The sequence below is a fragment of the Gossypium hirsutum genome, chromosome A03 (assembly GCF_007990345.1).
Source record: "Gossypium hirsutum isolate 1008001.06 chromosome A03, Gossypium_hirsutum_v2.1, whole genome shotgun sequence".
In the NCBI taxonomy this organism is placed as follows: Eukaryota; Viridiplantae; Streptophyta; class Magnoliopsida; order Malvales; family Malvaceae; genus Gossypium; species Gossypium hirsutum.
In genome coordinates, this window is record NC_053426.1 from 100,436,253 (window position 1) to 100,460,194 (window position 23,942).

A 23,942-nucleotide genomic window follows, 5' to 3' on the forward strand; every position below is an offset into this window, starting at 1 on the left:
CTAGACTTCACTTGTTATTTGACTCTGAATCAGACGATTTATTCATTTGACTTGATCCTTAGAAATCCCTAAGTTATATTATTATCTCTCTCGAGAATAATAACATCTAACCCTAGGTTGAATAATTGAAATCTCTTTCTAATTAATACCCTAAAATTGCATTAACTCGATCTATGGATTCCCTTATTAGGTTTCACCCTAATTCGGCAAAATCTTGTCACCCTATCTCTAGGCGCGCAATCAATTCCGCTTAATTATGATAATTTTACTCTTAGACAGGGTCTATTCCTCCTCTGAATAAGAGCGCTAACTTGAATCAATATCCTGGAATATTAAAAAAAGAATTAAGAACACATAATTAAGAACAAATCAAATATTTATCATACAATTCAGATAATAATAACAAGATCCGTCTTAGGTTTCATTCCCCTTAGGTATTTAGGGGGTTTAGTTCAGAGTTGTAATATCCTGATTTTCGGGTTTTGTCGTGATTCTCAATATTTTGGTAAAGTGTTGAAAATTAGGTATTTGGTTGTGAAATTTATAATTAGAGGGTGTAAATGGGCTTATGGAAGGCCCATGTGTTGGCCAAAACTCGGTAGAATTTTTGAATTTTGGACTTAAGAAGTTAGGGGTTTTGGACAGGAGGTCATATTAAAAATTGTGGGTAAAATGTATCACAAATGAGCCTCTGGTAAAGTGGCTAAGTGATGCCACAAGGGAGCTAAAAAGGTGGCGTGTAAGTGGTTGGGGGAAGACCTGGGTTCGATTCCCTGTGATGGTAAATGTGATGCTAATTTTTATGCTTTGAGCATGTAGGAGTTGTAGCGGAATGGAACTCTGTGGGAGGGAGTTTGAATCATTCAAATGCATGGATTAAGAAGGGATAAGTGGAGAGATTTTAGGGATTGAGAAGGAGATAAATTTAGTCGGTTTGGGGGGTATGGAGAGGGGATTTCGGCAGAGAGGATATTAGGTGGGTATTTCGGCATTTAGGAGTTTAGCTGTGCTGTTTTCTTCTGTAACCCTAGTTTTACTCTTTTCTTCTTTTTCTTTCTTCTCCTCTAGCCTAACCACCACCTTTCTATCCACCTTTCCTTCCTATTCTCTTTCGTAACCTATTCACTATTCCCTTTCGTTCATCTACCATTTTTTCCTTATCGTTACTTTTGTCGAAAAGTCACAAAAGCCGAAACCTGTGGTGCCGATTTCTTGAGTGACCAGCAACCCTCTTTTTCTTTTCACTTTTTGGTGGCCAATTCCCTTATCTGCTAGGCTTAAATGGATTCAAGAAGAGAGATTATGGTAAGTGCTCGAACTCTAAAATGATTTCTATAGTAACTATTGACAAAAGCCGAAACCCCTATAGTTTAGGGAGGTGGCCGAATGTGGGTATAGGCCTTATTGGGTTTCTTCTTTTAATCTTTTATTGTTTGTATAGTGGAGGAGCAACAAGGCGAAGGGTGTCGACTTGGATTAGCTTGGATCGTCGGGTGACTAAATCTAGTCATCAATTTCGGCAAAGGTATGAATTTTAAGGCCATTGTGGATGGTGGCCGAATATGTAAGTGTTGGTAATAGGGGTCTTCGATTTGGTTTAATTACTAGCATGATCTAATCTATAAGTGGTTGATTATAGGGGAATCGTGTAGGAGATCTTGTCAAGGAATATCGCAAATCAGGTGTGTAACGAACCTTCTTTCGTAGCTTAACTTGATATTTGCCGAAAAGCCGAAATGCCAAAATTCTGGCATTTCGAGGACTCGTGAGCATGCGAACCCTCATAGGTTAGTTAGATTTGCTAAGTTCGATGATTGGGATCGTTGGAACAGGTAAGGGCACGATTTGGTGCACGATGGTAAGTTGGGCCTCGAGGGGCTGAAATCGGGCCCAATGGGCTTCCGGGCCCATTTGGGTAAATTTGGTAGAAAATGGAATCCTGTCAGATTGCGCGTTAATACGGCTAAGACCGTTATGGTAGATGGGCTAAATGGGCCTAGATGATTAATTCGGCTAGGTAGGGCCCATTAGGGGTTTTTGGCCCAATAACTCGGTTTCGCTAAGAATGGGCTAGAATTGCTGTCAAAATGCATGCAATTGTTAGTAACTGATAATGAACATGGAAAACCCTAATATTTGGTACAATTATGAAATTACCCTTATAATATGGAAATGACTATTTTGTCCCTAGGTAAAAATGACCATTCTACCCCTAGGGTTTAATTATGAGTTTGGTGCATGAGATTTTGATGTATATATGATTTGATACGATATGCACATGATATGTATGATATGCACATGATGTATTCATTTATGCATGGGTTGGGTTTATTTGGATGGAGGAAGTGCAAAAGGGCTACGCCCCAGTTACCGAAAAGGGCTTTGCCCCAGTTACCGAAAAGGGCTTTGCCCTAGTTTACCGAAAAGGGCTTTTGCCCCAGTTTAACAAAAAGGGCTTTTGCCCCAGTTATTAAAAGAGGCTAGGCCTCCAGTTATATGATAAAGCAGCTATGCTGCCAGTGGAGAGTTTGGTTGGGTGGGTTGAGTTATTCCCCACATGGAGAGTTTGGTTGGTACGGGTGGAGAGTAGCGGTTGCTGGGTTGAGTAGTCTCCCCAAATGGGCTTGCATATGTTCATTGATGTTGCATGTATTATTAAAATGGGCCTATGGGCCATATTATTACAGTAAAGGCTTCGACCCAGTGATATGAATAATGAAAAGGCTTCGGCCCAATGATATGAATAATGTAAAGGCTTCGACCCAGTATATGCTGAGATTGAATTTGGGCTTAGGCCCAGTAGGCTGATATTGTTTTGGACTCTGAAAGGGGCTTATTGCACACTGAGTTTCCAAACTCACCCCCTTCCTTAACCTTACAGGTGAGCCTTGATTTGGGGACTTAGAGCCGGAGGGGATTCAGAGTGGCCGCAGTGATCGCTTCTGGGCTTTCGAAATAAGTGATTGGTTTTCTTTAGTTTATTTTATTTATTACTTACTTTTGAGTTGTAATAAGGCCATTTTAACTTTATTATTTTTCTTTTTTTCCTGGAACTATTTTATTTCTAATAACTTTAATCCGGTTGATAATAATTTAAATGGGCTAGACTTAGGAGCGTTTTCAAACGATACTTGTTTTCAAAATAACACAACGTCACGGTTATTCGATTTATCATAGATATCAATTTTAAGAAATTCTAACTTGTTATAACCAAGTGTGGCAATGGTAGTGGGCATGTCTAGGATTGGATCCAATCGAAGAGCTTGGTACTTAAGCAGCCTTCATGGCTCACCTCTTCTGTTACAGATTTCTACCTGGTGCTCAGCTTCCATTCACTTGGTTAAGTTTAACAAAAGTTGGTTTTAAAGCGCTAAAACGAAACGTGGATTTTTAACTTCAATGTGGCATGTCGATTCGGCCGTAACGTCTGGGCCGGGTTTGGGGTGTTACAATACTTATGGAAGAAAACATCTCAAAAGCATAAAGATAACAAAACATAAGAAAACCCAAAAAACTCCTGAAGAAACTTGGCGGGAGATCTTCAGTCATGATGATGAATCCAGCTTCTAAGATGGATCAATCGGCTTTCCTTGAGTAATTCCTTGCTTCCTCCACTGTGTCCCTCCTCTCCTCCTCCTCTAGGGTGTTTTTATAGGCTTTAGGATGCTTAGAAGCCCTCAAAAGTGCCTTTTTTCGAATTGGACTAAACTTGGGCTCGGTAGGGACATGCCCGTTGACACGCCCTTGTGCGATTACTTAAGGCCGCGGTCAAGGCTGTTAAATGAGCACGGGCGTGTGATCTACCCTTGTAAGTTGTACTTAGATCTTACCAATTTGACACGGCCGTGTAGTCAACTCGTGTGAGGAGGTTCAGGCCATGCTAGAGCCTGTTGACCTTACATGGGCGTGTGGTCTACCCATGTGGTGAACTCTAGGTCGTGCTGATTTCCCATGTTGGCCCGTTTTCTCTATTTTTGGCCCCTTTCTCAGTCCTTTTACTCTCCTATGCTCACCTAAGTATAAAACATAAAATTAACGGATTAGGAGCATCGAGTTCCCTAAATTTAACGAGAAATCCTCCATAAAATGTGTCAAGTATGGGGTAAAAATATGTATAAATTACAGTTTATCAAATACCCCCACACTTAAGCATTTACTTGTCCTTAAGCAAAATCCTCAACTCACAATTAAAATAAATTTATCTCAATTTATAATCCCTATCAATAATATCTCAAAATAATCCATAAGTATTCGTACATTGAAAATTCAACTAAAAGTACATCAAAGTTTCAAACAATCCAAGTTGAGCATTTTATCACGAAAACATAGGTGTCTCCCCTCATTTAAGTGATTACCTTTGATCAAAATATCACAGAGTTTAACATCTTCACTAAAGATTCACTCAAATCACTCAAGGTGTTTAAGGACATCAATTAAAGCACTCATTGGTCAATATGAAAAGTTATTACCATAGGCTTGCTTGAAAATCAAATCTCCACCACTATATATTGAGCTGATACATAAATCAAAAAGGTCTTTTAGAGGGTTGTAATGTGGCTTTAGTTAGGGGGTGTGGTCACAAGCTGAAAGAAAAGGTTAGAATCGAGATTGAATTGAAAAATTACTTAGCTAAAAAATTAACTAGTCATCAATTGAATACAAGTGAGCTTCTTCTCAGAATATGGAATTAACATTCAAGCTCAAAAACAACGAATTACAACTAATATGTATTGAAGTACACTCTTTTTTTTTTCAGAACAAGTCAAATACATAGAAGTACAAACTATAGCTAAGCAATTAGTTCAAATCAAATCTCGAAAAAAAAGGGATCAAATTAGAGGATTTCAACAATAATGGGTTATGGGTTAATATTGAGGGTGAATCAATTAATGGCTTGTTAGGCTCAAAGGGGTTCACTAAGGGTTAATTATGAAGGTAGGCTTTTGTGGAGTGAGTGGGTTAAACCTAAGTGCCTTTATCATCTTGACATATCAAATCAAATGGTGTGATCTTGACATGCATAATTAAGCAAGTTCTAGAATAAAAATTCAATACTGGCGCACTCAATGCAACAATAAGAGTGAGCATGAAAGAAATAATAGATGCTCTAAATGCTCAAAATCTCACAAAAATTATGGGTCTTTGATGTTTAACTTGTGAATTTCAACTCAAGATAATACCTAAACTTAGGGAAACAATCTAAAAGTTTTTTAATTCTTCAAAAATCAACTTATCATGCTTGTTTCCCTAATGTCTTAAAGTTTAAATAATCAATGCACAAAAAACTATGTTTTAATTCAGGACATATCAATAAAAATCATAAATTAATTAAAATTCATTCTAATAGTGATATGAGTAATTCACGTAAGAATAAGACAACATTCAAGGATTTCTAATGATGATATAAAAGACCCCCCACACTTAAGATGTACATTGACCTCAATGTACAAAGATAGATATATTGGAAAAGATAGAGATATAATCATAAGATAGGGAGAGAAGTGAAACTTCCTGAATGATGAATGAACTCCTTGAATTGGAGTGATGGAGAATAATCAGCCATAACAATGATGAGGGTGGAGGAGGATACTCTGGTGGTGGTAGAGGTTCATTAGTCCATAAGTCTTTCTCCAAAAGAATATTATATCTAATCGTAGCTATGGTCATGGTCAAACAGGTCATGGCAGTCGTGGACAACCTTTCTCGGTGGAGTTTTTAGTTCCTATGCAATGATAAGCTTTGGAGCTTTTTATAACTGTGATAGAATCAGGAACTTTCTAAGAAATATAAGGAAGCATAATTACTGGTAATGAAATAGCCAAAATTAAAAATTGTAAAATAATAAATATAAAACCTAATAAAAATAAGCTTAAAGAAAAATAAAAAGTAGCCTTAAAATAGAATAAAAGTAAAAACATAAAATAATAAATAAAAGTTTTTAAACATCTTCATCGCTAGATGGTTCACGAGGTAGGGGTGGCGATGAGATATGGAAGGGCTGACAAATCTGTTGTAGAGTAGCATCAATGTTATCGAAGCACTGAAAACACTTTTGCTCAAATTGAGTAAGGTGCTTAGAGATGTCAGCGCATGAAGCTACCACATGAACTGGACGAGAGGGGGGTGGTGGCTGAGATGGTGGGTCCTCATGACGTGAAGGGACATCATCAGTAATGTCCTCTAGACCCTTCTCCTCGGTAGACTGGACGAGGCGGTACTGAGGAGGGTAGGTACCACGTCGTTTCTCGATCATCCTCATACTTAGCATGCTCGAGATGCCTTGTGGGGACATCTGACCATGAGAGTGAGGGAAGATGATTGGGCTCTGTGTTGAGGAGCCCGAAGTGCCGAGCCAGTCGAGTCATATAGGGCCCGATAGAGATGACCCCTCTTCTATGTCACTCAGTCTGATAGCGGATGGCGAGGGCGATAAAGTAGGCGAGGTCGATGACGTGCCTATTCGCCATACTCCATAAGAAATAGGCGTCGTGGGTAGTGACGACGTCGGTGCTCTCTCATCTCCTTATCAGAGTGTGAGCCAAGATGGCGTGTAGATACCTCAAGGATGGAGGGAGAGCCGATGCCTTGGAGCGGCTAGGATCGTAGGTGGCCGAGACAGGGACGAGGTCCCTCCAATATTTTGAGAGGGAGTTGTGGATGTGGCGGTGGAGGGTGTCAAGTTCATTTTCGTTGATGAACTCCTTCGTGTATAGTCCTAGTGCAATCCCAAACTTGGGTACGCTCAACTGGCGTACTAGACCATCGAGGTAGAACTGGACCGTTCCTGGATCGTCGAAGTTGGTCATGACAGTCTAAAGATGGAACGTCGAGCGGAGTTCCAATGTGAACTCGAGATACGTCGGCTTGACGATCTCAAAGAAGAGCCCTCACGGGTCAGTCGTCAGGAGGGCTCAGACCGTGTCAGCCAATTGAATCTATTCGAGTACGGCTCAGTTAATGCAGCGGCCCACACCTAGGGGTCGAGCCTGTAATATCTAATATAATTCCTCCTGGGGTCTCAAGGGAACCTGGAGGAACGGGTGTCTAATCTCCGTGGTAGGACCCGAGGATGACGCTACTCCTTTCCTCTTCTTCGAGATGGGAACAACAATTTTCTTACCACATGAGAACGACATTGTACCTGCATTGAAAAATCGAAGTTCAACTAATATGCCCCAAGAATAGTATGAAAAATCAATACTAAATATGAATATTTCATGAGAATGACGTACTAGATGATACAAACTAAAACAAATAAATATACAAGTTATAGGATTATGGGAATAATGTAACAGGAATATGAATGAATGCATGTGGGTAAGCATAAATTTCATGGAAACAAGGAAAAATGAAAGAGTATAGCATAATGTAGTAACTAAAATGACAAAATTTTTATAAAACAAGCATGAGTATTGTAATATTCTAACTATGAGTATTCATTCAAAATAGTTCAATAGAGTAGAGAAATCATGAAATAAGAAACATATTTAAAGAAAATAGAGAGAAAATAGTAAAGAAACACAAAAAGAAGGAGCTTGGGTCATCGGAATCAGTGTTGTAGGCGGTGCACGGGCATGGCGGGTAGGGCGTGTGGAGTTGCAAGGGCTAGGGTTAGGGATTTTTGGGGAGGGAGATTATGAATAGTGAGGGGTTTATATAGATTTTGGGGCACATGGGCGTGTCCAATTTTTGCCCGTGTGTTTCGCGATTTTTAAATTTAGGCGCGTCTGACAGTCGGCCCACACCCGTGTTGCTTGGGCGTGTGGGTGTACACGGTCGTGTTGCACGGTCATGTCTTACTTCATTCGCTTCTCCTACACCCGTGTACATTGGTCCATGCCTGTGTTAGTTTTGAGAGTGTTGACCACAGGTGGATGGCACGAGCGTGTCTCACGCCTGTGTTACATTCTTAGTTTCAACCATGGTTTCAAGGCACGGGCATGTCTCTGCCCGTGTGTTTACTACCATGCATACTGACTTGAAATCTTTTATGCGTAGGGGACACACGGCCGGACCACACACTCATGGGGTAGACCATGTGTTACACACGGCCTAGACACATGCCCGTGTGTCTACCCGTATGGATAATATAAGGCTATTTACCAAGCCCCATTGCCACCCTTACATATGTAGTTTTATACAAATACCAACCAATACCAAAAAAAGCATAATTCCTATAACCAAATCAGCCATAATAGACATTCATTCAACCATGATAAAACATCTTTTATAAATTCAAAATGAATGTTAGCCATCATTTAAGGCTTAATACAAATTGAAGGGTTTCAATTATACCAAATTCTTTGGTTGATAGTGTGATCGATATCTCTGACTTCCGGCGATCCTTGAGCTAGCTAGGCGGCACTGTAAGGAAATGAAAAGGGAAGGGAGTAAGCATAACAGCTTAGTAAGTTGCATATAAGTAAGTACATAACAACAATTTATCAAAACTCAACATGCTCATAACACCAAGGTAGGCATAAGCATAACTTACTCATTACCATCCATACAAGTCACATTTTATATATTGAGCTCATATCTCATACATACCAATTAGGTACCTGTACCACTCACAACACGGTTATACTTTGCTCATTAGCTTATGAACATAACTTTCACTGTTGAACCATTCGGAATACTACCGGATATTACATAAGCCTCAAGCATAGGGTAAGACATTGATGCCATGTCCTAGACACAGTCTTACTCTGGCTCATATCTCAAGTTGATGCCATGTCCCAGACCTGGTCTTACACTAACTATCATCTCGTAGCCGATGCATATTCCAGACATGTCTTACACTGGCTTACGTCTCGAGGCTGATGCATGTCCCAGACATGTCTTACACTAGCTCTCATCTCAATGCCGATGCCATGTCCCAAACATGGTCTTACACTGGCTCTCACAATATGGCCGATGCATGTCCCAGACATGTCTTACACTAGCTCACACACGAATGACCCAAATGTCATGGCATGAATATCCAATTTACTTCCTAAGGTTCTAACGAAAATTCTACTATCTCATTTATCATTATACATTCTCAATTCACAATCAAAAAATTTATGCTGTAATAATTCAAGCACATATAATTAACAATGCAGTTGTATTATTTACATACCACTTTCCTGAGATTACAAAATGTGGCGACTAGTCGATTTAGTCGGTTTGCTTGGCTTTCCCCCGGTCTAGGTTCGGACTCGGTATTTCTTGATGTATAATTACAAAATGCACTTATTAATTCACTTTATCAACCTAAGCACTCAAGAATTCATAATTGGGCTAAATGACCATTTTGCCCCTAGACTTTTGCAAAATGACCATTTTACCCCTCGTCTCGAAAATCAATTTTTATCAAATTTCTTTATTTCTCAAGACTAGCCGAACCTCTTTGACTCTTATAGAAACTCCAAATTATCACCATTTCACACATTTGTTATCTATTTTACAACTTAGGCCCATTAGTCCTATTAAGTGTTTTCATGCTAACACCTTTCACAAAAGTTGTTTATAAGACACCCAAGACTCATTTTATTCCATAAAATTTTAGAAAATACCCTAAATATTCTCATGGTAAAACTCTAAAATCTTAATCATTTTGCAACATAGACCCCTCATTTGAAAGCTCATGCTTCAAGGGTCTTAAAAATGCAAAAATCTTCAGGAAAACTCATTAAAATCACTTACTTGTGAGAGGAATAAGTTGCTGAAATTTTTGAAGTTCAAAAACCTTAAAAATGGCTAAAAAAATCGGTGGAATGAAGAGAGAATGAAAGAAAAAGATGATAGCTAGGCTTAGGTATTATTATAATACACCTTATGTCATCAAATTTCACCTAATGTTGACTTTTCAACATTTCCATCTACCATGGCCTGCCATCACCTATTTAATGGCCCAATTTCACTTTAAAAACCCCCAATTTATGATACATGGCAATTTGGCACCCTTAATTGTCAATTTAAGACTTTTGCACTTTATGCGATTTAGTCCTTTTTCGTAATTGGGCTCATAAACGCTAAAATTAGCTCACCAAATTTTTCATGCACTATTATATACATGCTATGACTCTATTTTAATAATAAAATAATTTCTTTGACTTCAGACTTATGGTCCTGAGACCACTATTCTGACTAGCCCCCAAAATCGGGCTGTTACATACATGGTGTACTCTATGCCAGACTCAGTTGGGCTAAAATTGAGGCCTCCGTTAGAATTACTTTTAGCTTGTTAAAGTTTTTCTGGCACACCTCTATCCATTCAAACATTTCCTTCTTTCTTAGTAGACATGTAAGAGGTGTTTCCAACATGACGATCCCTTTTACAAATTGTCTGTAGTAACTCGCCAAACCCAGAAAACTACGTATTTCAGCCACATTCCTTAGCAGATTCCAATCAAGCACAGATTTGATCTTATCAAGGTCTACTTTGATCCCTTCGAAAAAAATAACGTGATCCAAGAAATGAACTTCTCTCAGCCAAAATTTTCATTTACTGAATTTGGCGTACAACTTATTTTCTCACAGAGTCCTTAGCACAATTTCCAGACGTTCTTTGTAATCCACCATACTTTTAAAATAGACCAAAATATCATCGATAAATACAACAACAAAATGGTTTGAATAGGGTTGAAAGATTCTATTCATTAGATTTATGAATATTGGTGGTGCATTCATTAATCTGAACGACATCACTAAGAACTCATAATGTCTATAGCATGAACGAAATGCAGTTTTTGGAGCGTCATCACCTTTAATCATCACTTGATAGTAGCCAAACCGTAAATAAATTTTGGAGAAGACAGTAACTCCACTTAGTTGATCGAACAAGTCTTCTATCCGAGGTAGCAAATACTTGTTCTTTACAGTTACCTTGTTTAATTGGCGATAATCAATGCACAAGCAAAGAGTCTCATCCTTCTTCTTCACGAACAAGATTGGAGCGCCTCATGGTGAGATACTTGGTCGAATAAAGCTTTTATCCAAAAGGTCTTGTAGCTCCTTCTTTAGCTTCTTTAACTCCAATAGCTAAACTCGGTATGAGGTACAAGATATAGGCGCAGTACAAGGTGCTACTTCAATCGAGAACTCTACCTCTTGATCTGGCGACATGCTAGGAAGCTCCTCAAGAAACACATCGGAGAACTCCTTCACAATTAGAACTTGGCTGATATCTTTCCTCGCTCAATTGAATCCATAATAAATGTTAGGTACGCATCTACAACTTTAACTATAACCTTCCTAGCGGATACTTCCGAAATCACGCTATCTACCAAATTGGTCTGCATAGCAAGCAATAACACTTCTTTTCCTTCTATAGTTAAAAGACGTACTTGTCTGGTTTGATAGTCTACTACGATGTTGTGTCTGGTTAGCCAATCCAACCAAAGTATAACATCGAACTCGTGAAAGCTTACCAGCAAAAAATCCACCAAAAAGATGTGTTTGCCAAAAATCAGTGGACAATCTTTGATTACACTATTAACTATGATACTTTGACCAAAGGGGTTGGTTATCAACATGTTTTTCTAAGAAGGAACAACTTCTAAACTATTACATTTTACGAATTTTATACATATGTACGAATGAGTTGAACCAGGGTCTATTAATGCATGAATGTCTTGTCCTAAGAAGGAAAATTTACCTATCATAACCTTTGGTCGATCTACATCTTCCTAAGCCTTCATACATAGGCTTTGGCAGACACCTTTGAGGTGGGCTTAGTGTAGCTCTTCCTTGAAGTTCCTTGAACTGATCCTGACTTTCCAACTATTCTAGATCTTCCATTGTGCTGAGTATTTGGAGTCCCACGTATGAATTGTCTCGAGATGGTATTAACCTTTGAGGGGCAATCCTAAATCTGATGGTCTATTGATACAAAAGCAAAATAAGACCTTTTTTGCCCTGATGATTTCTTCCACAATGCTTGCATATTGGATCCCTTATTACCCCGAATCCTCCAGTATTTTCCATTGAGGTGGTTTGTCGTACGCCTCCTTCCCGTTGGAAACTCAAGGGTGGGAAATCTTTCCTTAAAGCAGAGAAGCTTCTATCTTTCGGTCTTGAAATTTTTCAAAGGTGGTGAACTAGAGAAGTCTCATTTCATTCTTTCCCTATCCTTTCCTCTATTCCTTTCTTGAATAATTCTTTCCACTTTCTGAGCTTTAGTTGTCATGGCTGCTAGATTACAGACTTTTGATGCTGCTACCAGGCCATAGATTTCATCCTTGAAGCCCCACTCAAACTTATCACATAAGGCTTTTTCGATCTAAAACATGTCCCTCACATACCAACTTAATCTGATGAATTTTTGTTCATATTCCATTACTGACATCCGTCCCTGCTTAACATACAAAAAATCTTTCTTCATCTTTTCAACATACACCAGCTTGACATACTTCTATATGAACTTTGTCAAAAAAAACTCTCAATCACCTGTTCTTCTAGGGATACGCTTACTAATGTTTCCCACCATTGATACATCCTCCTTCCAATAAGGAAACATTCCATTATAGACTATTCGTTGGTGTACATTTTAGTTTTGCAATCACTTTGCCTACATGTGATAGCCATTGTTCTACTGTGGCGGGGTCATCACTTTTATCCCCTGGAAATTCTTTAGCACCACGCTTACAGATTTCTATCAGGGGATTTCCTTTAAACCAATTAGCGACTGGTGCTGAAGGTGTAAGAGGTACTGGCTGTACCACCTCAAGTTAAGGTTGCTATGGTTGAAGTGCTTGGGCTGTCCCCATGAATTGGTAAAAAACTGGCTTGTAACACTCTCACCTGACCTGAATCACTGAGTCTGGGTTTCAGGCATTACTGTACAAAAAACTTAACAAAATTCTCAAAACCTTTGACAAAAACTCTTTACTGAAGACATTTCTTATTAAATTGATTAAACCTTCATTCTAAAAGAACAAAAGGAAAGTATTTACAATTAACATATTGTAACGGGCTTGCTAAAATTTTATTACAACTCATAAGTAACAAAAGACAGACTCTAAGTGTATAGTCTTTCTAAACATCAACCCTTCCTATATGCCCACTATATGGATAGTATCCCCACTTTCTGCTACTTTGGCATGTTCCTGGCATCGTCTCCTCAAGTACTTACACTGATACGACAATACTTGAAACATAAACATAACACCAGTAAGTTTAGAGGAACTTGGTGAGTTATGAACACATTTTATCTTCTAGATTTTCTTGATAAATTATTCATTATGAATATTTGGACTTTCCACATTTGTCTTTGGCGAATACCTTCACAGTGTTAGTTGTATACTATCATACTTATACGTCACTTACCATTCATACCATATTCCCATTCATTCAACTATTTGTCTAGATCTAGGTCTTGACATTCGAATGCCACACTTTTCATTTCTCTTCAAATAACTTTCAACAGTTATTCTCGAACAGTTAATCGCAAGCATTATTTTTGATAGCACTAACTGATCACACTTTTGGTGGATACTTTTACTGATCTTGATAAATCAGATCATAATCTAAACTGAACCCTGATTTAGCCCAACACATAACCATTTAGATAAGAGCTTCTCTAGATCATTTACAAGAATTATACACCTTTTTGTAACAAACTCTAGATATCCAATATGTCAAACATCATAGATTCTAAAAGAGTTTAGAATAAGACATGATTCTAAATAGATATGTCAGATAGCTCATAATTCTACCATAGTAGCTGTAACTCGGATTGATGGACTCTTGTACTAAATACGCCCATATATAGGTTGGTAGATAACCACAACAGATACTCTCATTGAACATGCTGAATCATACTTTGTTTAAGACTTATTAATATTTATCACAAACTTCACACACTAGAGTTTCATAAAGAACATATTCTTGATACAGACTTATCATAGTACGCCACTAGGGCCAGTCTGATTACACCACAAAAGCGACATAAAGATTACGCCATGAAGGCATAATGTAGATTAAGCCACAAAGGCTAGCAAAATGCCACAAATTCCATATTAGATACCCAAAAGGCCATATCAGATAATGCCATAAAGGTTAGCAGAATGCCACCCAAACACCTCTATAACTTCCATGTTGGCAATATGGATTTGCCTAAACTCAAATCGCGTGAGGTTTGTAGAGAACCTCAGTCGATAATTATTGCTTATCCACTCTTTCAAAAATGTGTCATGGCCATAGACTTTCTTCAAAATTTACATATAAGAATTCATGTTTACTATCCCGACTGACTTCGTCATATACCACCGCGATAACCAAACTCACAACTCAACCTATCCATACTGAGAGATACTCCCATTTCCCCAAAAAAATTTCCACTCATCTATTACATATTCAATATGCATAGATTTAGGTACACTAGTTCATCTTCTCAACCTAAATATACTTTATTACATGCTTCACACACATCAACATAGTCACATCTCATAGTCCACATTACAAACACATACACTTAGTTACTTAACATAGTTGCATACACCTATACACACAATTCATTATATACAAACTTATTTTTAGTGATCATTCATGTACTCATTGTAACACCCCTAACCCATATCCGTCGCCAAAATAGGGTTACAGAGCATTACCAGAGTTTACAAATCAAGTACAAAAATTTCATAAAATTTCTCATTCATATAAGAAATCAATCATATTGTCCCTTATATGAGCCCTTAAGGCCGAAAATGTGCAATAGAAATAAGTCAGGACTAGTCCAGGTACTCAGATAAATTTTCACAAAATTTCAAAATTTTTCCTAGGTGCAGGGGACACACACCTATGTGGTCAAGTCGTGTGACTCACACAGCCAAAAGACTCACACAGCCAAAAGACGCACCAGTGTCTCAGGCTATGTAGGCATTCGAAATAGGACACACGGCTATGTCCCAACCCATGTTTGTACCCGTGTAACTCTCTGACTTAGGTTACATGCCTGTGTACTAGGCCGTGTATAGGTGCAGTGGCCACACGGCCAAGCCACACGTCCGTGTTCCAAGTCGTGTGATCAATTCTGAGCATTCTATTTTGAAATTTAAAGATGCAGGGGACACACAGCCAAACCATACGCCCATGTGCTAGCCCGTGTATCACACACGGCTGAGAGACACACCTGTGTATTTGCCTGTGTGGACAAAAATAAGCCATTTCCAAGGCCATGTTTCTCACCCAATTTGTCTTCCACCTACATTAACACTTAAACAGATTCACCAACCAATTCAAGACATTCAAATCAAGCCAAAATCATGCCTTAAACATAACATATTACCATACATAACCAATGTGCTCTTAGTAACGTCAAATGATAATTTATTATCATGTCTACTTAGTGGTCATATTTACCTAAATAACCAAATGCATATATGCAAAATCAAACTCAATATTTCTAACATGATAAATCCACTTATATATACATCAAACCATATCAAACATAAGTCATTCAAATGGCTATTATCAATCAAATATTTACATGCCAACATTTTGGCTAATTAACCTATACATGTCATTATAACCAAAATGAGTTTACTATTTCTATCGAAATGAGCCGAGGGATAGTGTGATGTTGCTCTAACTAGTTTCCAACCAAATTGAGCTTCTGAATTACTATAAAATAGGAAATAAAATAGATTAAACATTTAATGCTTAGTAAGTTCGTATAACAGGAAATTAGCTTTCCATTCATTTACATTTAAAGTAAGCATGCAAAATTTATCCAAAGAAATTTGGCAGTTTGCCTAAACACATATAATCTCAAGAAACATGTTAGTTATCTACTTCATGTGAACATTAAGAAATAAGGATAAGCTCATCATGTAATAATTTTCATATATATATATACACTTTCCACATCAAATATTCATATAGCATGTACATTTCCATAATAATTCATCTCAAGTTCAGATTATCCTATGTTGAAACTGTACCCGTTGAATTTACTTGAAATATCGATGGATACACTGGTAGTACACTCGAAGTGTACAAAACTGTAATCTGTAAATTCACATTTGGGAATGCTCACACGAGCACATAAATGGGAAACTCTCTTTCAAGCCTTATAACGAGAAGCTTCTCTGGGCTGTATAACGGGATGTAACTGCCCGATTTAGACCCTAGTCAGAATAGTGGTTTTAGGACCACAAATCTGAGTCAAAAAATATTTTAATATTATTTTTCATGCTTATAGTATGTGAATTAATATGTGCGAAAGTTTCGTATAAAAATTTAATCATTTTTGTGCTTAATTTGCAAAAAGGACTAAATCATAGAAAATGTAAAAGTTGTGTGCCATATGATTAAGTGCTAAATTGATGTGTCTCTTTAAATGTGAGGTCCTTATGTTATAAATGGACCATTGAATTTATGAAATGACATGGTTGGTCATTAGTTAGTGGAATATTAATGATAATAATAAGGTTAAAAATGGAAATTGATTAATTAGGTTATAATTAATAAAAAAATGCATGAAATTATTTATTTGTGTTCATCCTTTCCAAAAATAAAAAGGAAAAAGGAAAGAAAAAGGTTCTTTAGGGTTCAGCACTAATCTTGGAAGATTGAGGTATGATTTTTGATCCGTTTTCGATAATTTCTATGTTTTTGTGATCGTTACTTTGTATTCTATCAAGCCCATGTCTCAATTTTTGAATTTGATGATGAACTTGAGTTATGCTATTGATGAAATTGTAAGCTTTGTGATGTTAATTGATGGAAAATGAAAGATATGTGTTGGGTTAATATGTTTCGTATTTGAATTTTTGATGAATTTGAGTATTTTGGACTAATTTGTAAAAATGAGAAATTGAGGGGCTAAAATGTGAAATAAATGAAATATATGGGCTAATATGGGCTAGAGGAAAATTTGGCCTACCATGTATAATATGAAATTATGCATATTTTGTGATTTTATGAAATAAGGACTAAAGGGTCAAAATGTGCAAATGTGAGGGCTAAATTGTAAAATTCCATAATTATATGTTTTTGGATTCAATTAAATGATTTGGTGAATAAAAGAGTTAAATTTAAATATGTATAGATCAAGAACTAAAGAAAATAGAATTAGATCGGGGAAAGTCAAAAGTAGTTGAATAGCCGTTCGCTTCATTTCATTCCCGTACGAGGTAAGTCTATATACAAATAAATGCGTTTCAATGGATTTATTCATGCTTATATGATATTGAATTGTGATGAATGGTTATAGAAGCTGAATATGTGAAATTGAGAAAGTTTTGATAATGTGACAATGTCTGAAAGCCCCGTACGAACCATAGGAACAGCTAGGATACATATGTCATGACATAGGATTCCAATATGTGTTTTCGTGTAAGACCACGTCTAGGATGTTGGCATCGATTTGAGATTTGCGTGTAAGACCATTTTTGGGACATCAGTATTGTATTTGATTTCGTGTAAGACCCTGTCAGGGACAGCGGCATCGATATTGGATTACATGTAAGACCATGTCTAGGACATTGGCATTGTACGAGTTTTTCAAGCTATCTACGTATCCTATTTGATTCCGTACGGTTCAATGGGCATTCTGAGAAATGAATAATTACGTGAATGTGTATCCAATTCAAGTACATTTGAAAGGTATATCATGTTTGAGAATGAAAAGTAAGTATATGTCCATTTGTGGACATAGGATATATGTAAGTGAATTATGATCAAATGAGCTATATGAGACCTATGGTTATGTGATTGTATTTTTCCATGAACTACATGAATGAATTGGTTTAGAATTGTGTTATGTGATAAGTTTATTTGTAAATGGCTTACTAAGCTTTTGAAAGCTTACTTTGTGTGTGTTTGTATTGTTTTATAGATCATCGAAGCTACCAAAAACTTTGGGATCGTCGAGGATCATCACCACACGATCGAACTCTATTTTGGTACCTTTTGAAAATGTGCATATTTAAGTATGGATGTATAGGCTAGAAAACTTTGGATATGTTTCGAGATGTGTATATCTAGCCATGTGACATGGCTTGGTTATGGATGAGATTATGAATGAGTTTTGGTATATGCTTTGTGTTCAAAAATGGTATGTTTTGATGTACTCTTGAATGGCCAAATGAAATAGTCAATTTTGGTAAGTTTCATGGTTGATTTAGGAAGTTGATATGCTGTGAAATGCTATGAACTGAAATGGTTTAATATGATGTATGAATCATATGTTTTTTATATGAAGTTAGTACTTTGAATTGGCATGTTTGAGTTGGATTTGTATATAGAAATGAATGGTGATATCATGGGTCAATTTGTGCATGATTTAATATGTTTTTGGCTGCCTTTGGGACATGAAATGTGCTTGGTTTTATGCTTGTAGGGATGACCTAAAATGGGTGGCAAATTGGCTTTGCAAATAGCCTATTTTTGTCCACATGGGCAGAGACATGGGCGTGTGTCTCAGCTATGTGCGACACACGATCATGTTACACGGTCGTGTGTCCCCTAGGGTTGTCCTACGATTTAAAGTTAGTCTCGAGCACGGCCTAGACACACGAGCGTGTCTGGTGGCCATGTGAGACACACATTCTTAACACATGGGCGTGTATGTCTATTTCGAAGGATAAATGGGTTAGACACACAGACATGTGGTTAGCCATGTGACCCAATTCAGTTTCGACCACAGCTAAGGCACACGAGCATGTCTCCGGCCGTGTGGTTCAAGTCAGTATGTATGCCCTGTTTTTACACGGCCTATGACACGTGTATGTCGAGTAACTGTGTAAGGCACACAGCTTGTTCACACGGGTGTGTGACCTTTGTAACTTTGAAAAATTTGTTAAGTTTCTAAAATTTTTTGTATGTGCTTGATTTAGTCCCGATCCTTTCTTAAAGCATGTTTAAGGTTTCGTAGACCTTCTAAAGGGACTATATATGTATGAATTACTATGTTATGATGATGTATGATTAAAGTTATGGATTGATTGTTAAATATTCTAAAATTTTTGGTAATGCCTCTTAACCCTAGTTTGGCGATGGATATGGGTTAGGGGTGTTACACGAGAAGCTCATACGAGCCAATAACAGGTAGCTCTAAAGAGCCATTAATTAGGAAGCTTCGGATAGCTTTATGTCAGGAAATTCAAGCAAGCTATATCGGGAAGCTCTGGAGAGCCATTAATCAGGAAGCTCCGGATAGTCTTATGTCGGGAAATTCAAGCAAGCTATATCGGGAAGCTCTGGAGAGCCATTAATCAGGAAGCTCATAAAGAGCCTTTAATCGGGAAGCTCACGAAAAGCCATATATTGGGACGCTCATAAGAGCTGTGGTGTGTCTACATCACATGTAAAATCACAACCAATTGGAATGCTCTGAAGAGCTATTAACGGGAAACTCACAAGAACCATATAACGGGAAGCTCGAGAGGGCTATATATCGGGATGCTCATGAGAGCTAATAACAGGACGTTCTTTCCAGCTTTGGTGTGTCTGCAACATATGCAGGACCACAACCAATTCGGGAACCCTGTATCCATCAAATTTCATTTATTCAAATGAGACTTAATACTTGTCAGGCATTATCGGATATGTGATCGATTTTCACACATGTCAATTATACAATACGCATACATAACATTCAATTCAAACATATAATTTTACAATTTAGTTACATGAACTTACCTTGACAAGTGTTCGTGAATTGTAATCTACTAATCCAATACTTTTTTTTTCCTTGACCCAATTTCATATTTGGTCTATCCAGATCTATAAGAGTAAATTTAGCTTACTTTAATACAATTCATATTGATTTCAACCCCATTCACATTTTAGGCAAAATTACTATTTTACCCCTTATACTTTTATTTAATTTCGATTTCATCCCTAGGCTCGAAAAATGAAATTCATGCAATTTAATCCTTATTCCAAGCCTAGTTGATTTTTACATATCACAATAGCAGCCCATGTATTTCACAATTCAGAAATTTTCCATAAAATTTTCATCTTTACAATTTAATCCCTAAATCACAATTTCATCAAAGTTCTCTTTACAAAAGTTGATTATCTATCAACAACCTTTCATTTTCTACCATAAAACTTCATAATTCATGCATACTCATCCATGGAAAAAACCTAATACTTTGATAACTGTTTCGAATTAATCCCCGAGATAGCTAGATTAAGCTATTACGATATCGAAAATATGAAAATTACTAAAAACGAGACAAAAATACTTACCTACTTAGGCCAATTAAGCTTTCTCAAAAACTCAACACCATAGCTAGGGTTTTTGTCTTTTTTAATTGGGAAAGATGATGATAAATGTTGATATTAGATATTTATTTATTTATCATCTTTTATTTTATTCACTTTCCAATTTCATCCTTTTCTTTATTTAATTTTCTATGGATGACTAAGCATACTTATCTACTAACTCCACTAATTGGTCTATTTTCCATATAAGGATCTCAAAATTTGAATTCCATAGCTATTTGATCCCTATAGCTACTAGAACTCAACTTTTGCATTTTATATAATTTGGTCATTTCCCTCTAATTAGACATGTAATCTATAAAATTTCTCTACAAAATTTTCATACGATATTTCAATTATAATGCATATAATAAAATAATAAAATAATTTTTCTTTTGGACTCGAATTTGTGGTCTCGAAACCACCATTCCGATTTCACTTAATATGGGCTGTTACAATTCCGCCTTAAATAAATTTTGTCCTCAAAAATCTTACTAGTAAAAAGGTTTGAATTTTGCTTTCTCATTATTTCCTAAGGTTCCTAGGTAGCTTCTTCTATACTGTGTCATTTCCAGAGAACTTTTAGTAAGGCTACCATTTTAGTTTTCAGTTCTTTCGTCTTACGTGCCAAAATTCTGATCGGTTCTTCACTATAAGTCATGTCAGGATGAATCTCAACTTTTTTCTGGGAGATAATATATGAAGGATTTAACCTATACCGTCATAACATAGATACATGAAAAACATTGTGAATTCTGTCAAGCTCTGGTGGTAATGCTAATATGTACGCAATGTGTCTGATTCTTTTAGTGATCTCACATGGCCCAATAAATCGTGGACTTAGTTTTCCTTTATGGCCAAAATGAAGAATTTTCTTCCAAGGTGAAACTTCAAGAATACTTTGTTGCCAAATTGAAATTCTATTTCTTTACATTTAAGATCCGCATAAGATGTCTGACGATCAGAAGCTGCTTTCAGGTTATGTCGGATTACTTTCACTTTCTCTTCAGTTTCGCAGATCAGATCAACTCCATGTATCTTTTTCTCACTAAGCTCAGTCCTATACAATGGAGTTCTACAGTTGCGACCATATAGAGCCTCGTATGGTGCCATCTTTATACTTGACTAATAACTATTATTATATGCGAACTTGACGAAAGGCAGATATTTTTCCCAACTACTTTGAATTCTAGTACACAGCACCGAAGCATATCTTCCAAAATGTGTATTACACGTTCGGACTGGCCATCAGTCTATGGGTGGAATGTAGTATTGAAATGTAATTGTGCACCCTAGGCCTCTTGCAACTTATTCTAGAATCAGGATGTAAACCGTGAATCTCTATTAGAAATAGTAGAAACTGGTACACTATGTAATCTGACAATTTTTGAAACATACAACTTTGCTAATTTGTCCAGGGAGAAATCCATACGTACCGGAATAAAGTGTGCTATAACAGTCCGATTTTGACCTTAGTCAGAATAGTGGTTTTGAGACCACATATCTGAGTTAGAAAAATATTTTAATATTATTTTATGTTCCTATTATAAGTGAATTTACATGTGTGAAAGTCTCGTGTGAAGATTTAACTGTTTGTATGTTTAATTGGCAAAAAAAAAGACTTAATCGCGTAAAATGTAAAAGTTGTGTGCTAGATGCTAAAGTGCCAAATTGCCATGTCTTTATAATTGTAAGGTCCTTAGGTTGTAAATGGACCCTTGGAATAATGCATGGACAAATTTAATCATGATTTTATGAATTATTAATGTTATAAAGCAAGGGTCAATTGGTAAAACATGTATTAATGTATGTTTAATAAAACAAAACTTAAAAATAGGCCATTATGTTCATCTTTGGCTGAAAATTAGAAAAGAAAAAGAAGAAAGAATTCAAGCTAGGGTTTTGGCACTTTGAGCTTGAATTAAGTTATGTTTTAGTTTCAGTTTTGATGATTTTTATGTTTTTGAGATTGTTGCTTAGTCTATTATCAAGCCCATGTCATAATTTGTGGAATTGATGATGTGTTCATGAGATGAAGTTGTTGAATATGTGATTTTTATGTTGTTAAATAATCAATTATGGAAGCTCGGTATGTGATTAATATGTTTTGTCTTTGAATTTTTGATGAAATTGAGTATTTTCGGCTAAATTGTAAAAATGTTATTTTGGGGGTCTAAAATGTGAAATAAATGAAATGTATGGATTTGTATGAGAGCTAGGAGAATTTGGCTAGGCTTGTGTACAAGAAAAATTTGTGTAATTTGTGATTTTGTGAATTAGGGACTAATGTGTCGAAATGTGAAAATGTAAGCGCTATTTTACAAAATGCCCTAATTGTGTATATATGGATTATTTTGAATGGTTTGGTGAATAAAAGGGTTAATTTTGAATACATTTAGTCAAGAAAAGACGAATTTGGATTTATACCGAGGGAAGTCGAAGATTGTAGAATAAACGTTCAAGTCGACAACTTCGAGTACGAGGTAAGTTCGTACGTAGAACATGGTATTATAAGTACATATTTCTGTTTTGATTATACATAGATGTTTAAATAATTGAGCTGAATGTATATGATGATGAATCAAAAGCTTTAACATTAAGTGTGCGATTTAAATTAATTCTGGAACTAAGTGTACGATTTAAACTAGCTTCGGCTACTTGAGGCACTAAGTGTGCAAAAATATTTTAGCTTTGGCTAACCTTATAGCACTATGTGTGCGGATGTTTAAAATATGAATAAGCTATGGAAAGTCTTATAACATTTAACAGGAGGTAAGTTTGAAAGTGACTAAGTACGGGAAGATCCAGGTATGCATGATACCTAAGTGGTAGATGATATTATGTATGTGAATTTCATTAAGTTGATATGATCTTATGGATTGACATTATGCAAATACTCATTTGTTTCCTATAATGTTGATGATTTGAGTACGAGCTTACTAAGCTTTTGAAAGCTTACTGTGTATGCGTGTTTGAATTGTTTTGTAGATATCGTAGCTATTGCAAGTTCGGGGATCTTCTAGGATGATCAACACACTATCGAACTTCATTTTGGTATTTTTGAATATATATCTATATATATTTGAAGTATGGCATGTATAGGCTAGTAGTTGTGGAAATATGTTTTATGATGAATATATATTTAGCCATGTGAATTGCCTAATTTGTGTTTGAACTCATAGTTGATAATGGTTTATGATATGTGATGTTAATTTGAAATTGTAGAATGCTTAGTTGGATAAAGAAAATGGTAAGTGTGGTGAGCTTTTGGAATGAGATTGTATGATAATTTGATATAACCTTACATTATGTTCATTATAAATAGGTGAGGTTTATAAGTATGTAAATGGTTGATAATATTATGATATGAGTGATACGTGTTTTAGCATGAAAATTGGTTGATTGGATTGTACATATATGCTTGTTTCCATGCTTGTAGGTTGACCCAAAAAGGGGTGGCAATTTGGCTTAAACCAAGCCTGCGTTGGGACACACGACCATAGCACACAAGCGTGTCTGTTGGCCGTGGGCTTAAGTCAGTAGCTAGCTAAGAACCACACAGCCATAGCATACGGGCGTGTCTGTTGCTGTGGGGAAAAGTTAGTGTGTAAACTCTGTTTTGGCACGGCTAGTTTCAAGGGTGTGTCTGGTGCCCGTGTGAGGTACACGGCCTGGTTACACGGGCGTGTGACCTCAACAGGATGGAAAATTTTTCTAAGTATTGAAATATGTGAATGTGTTCA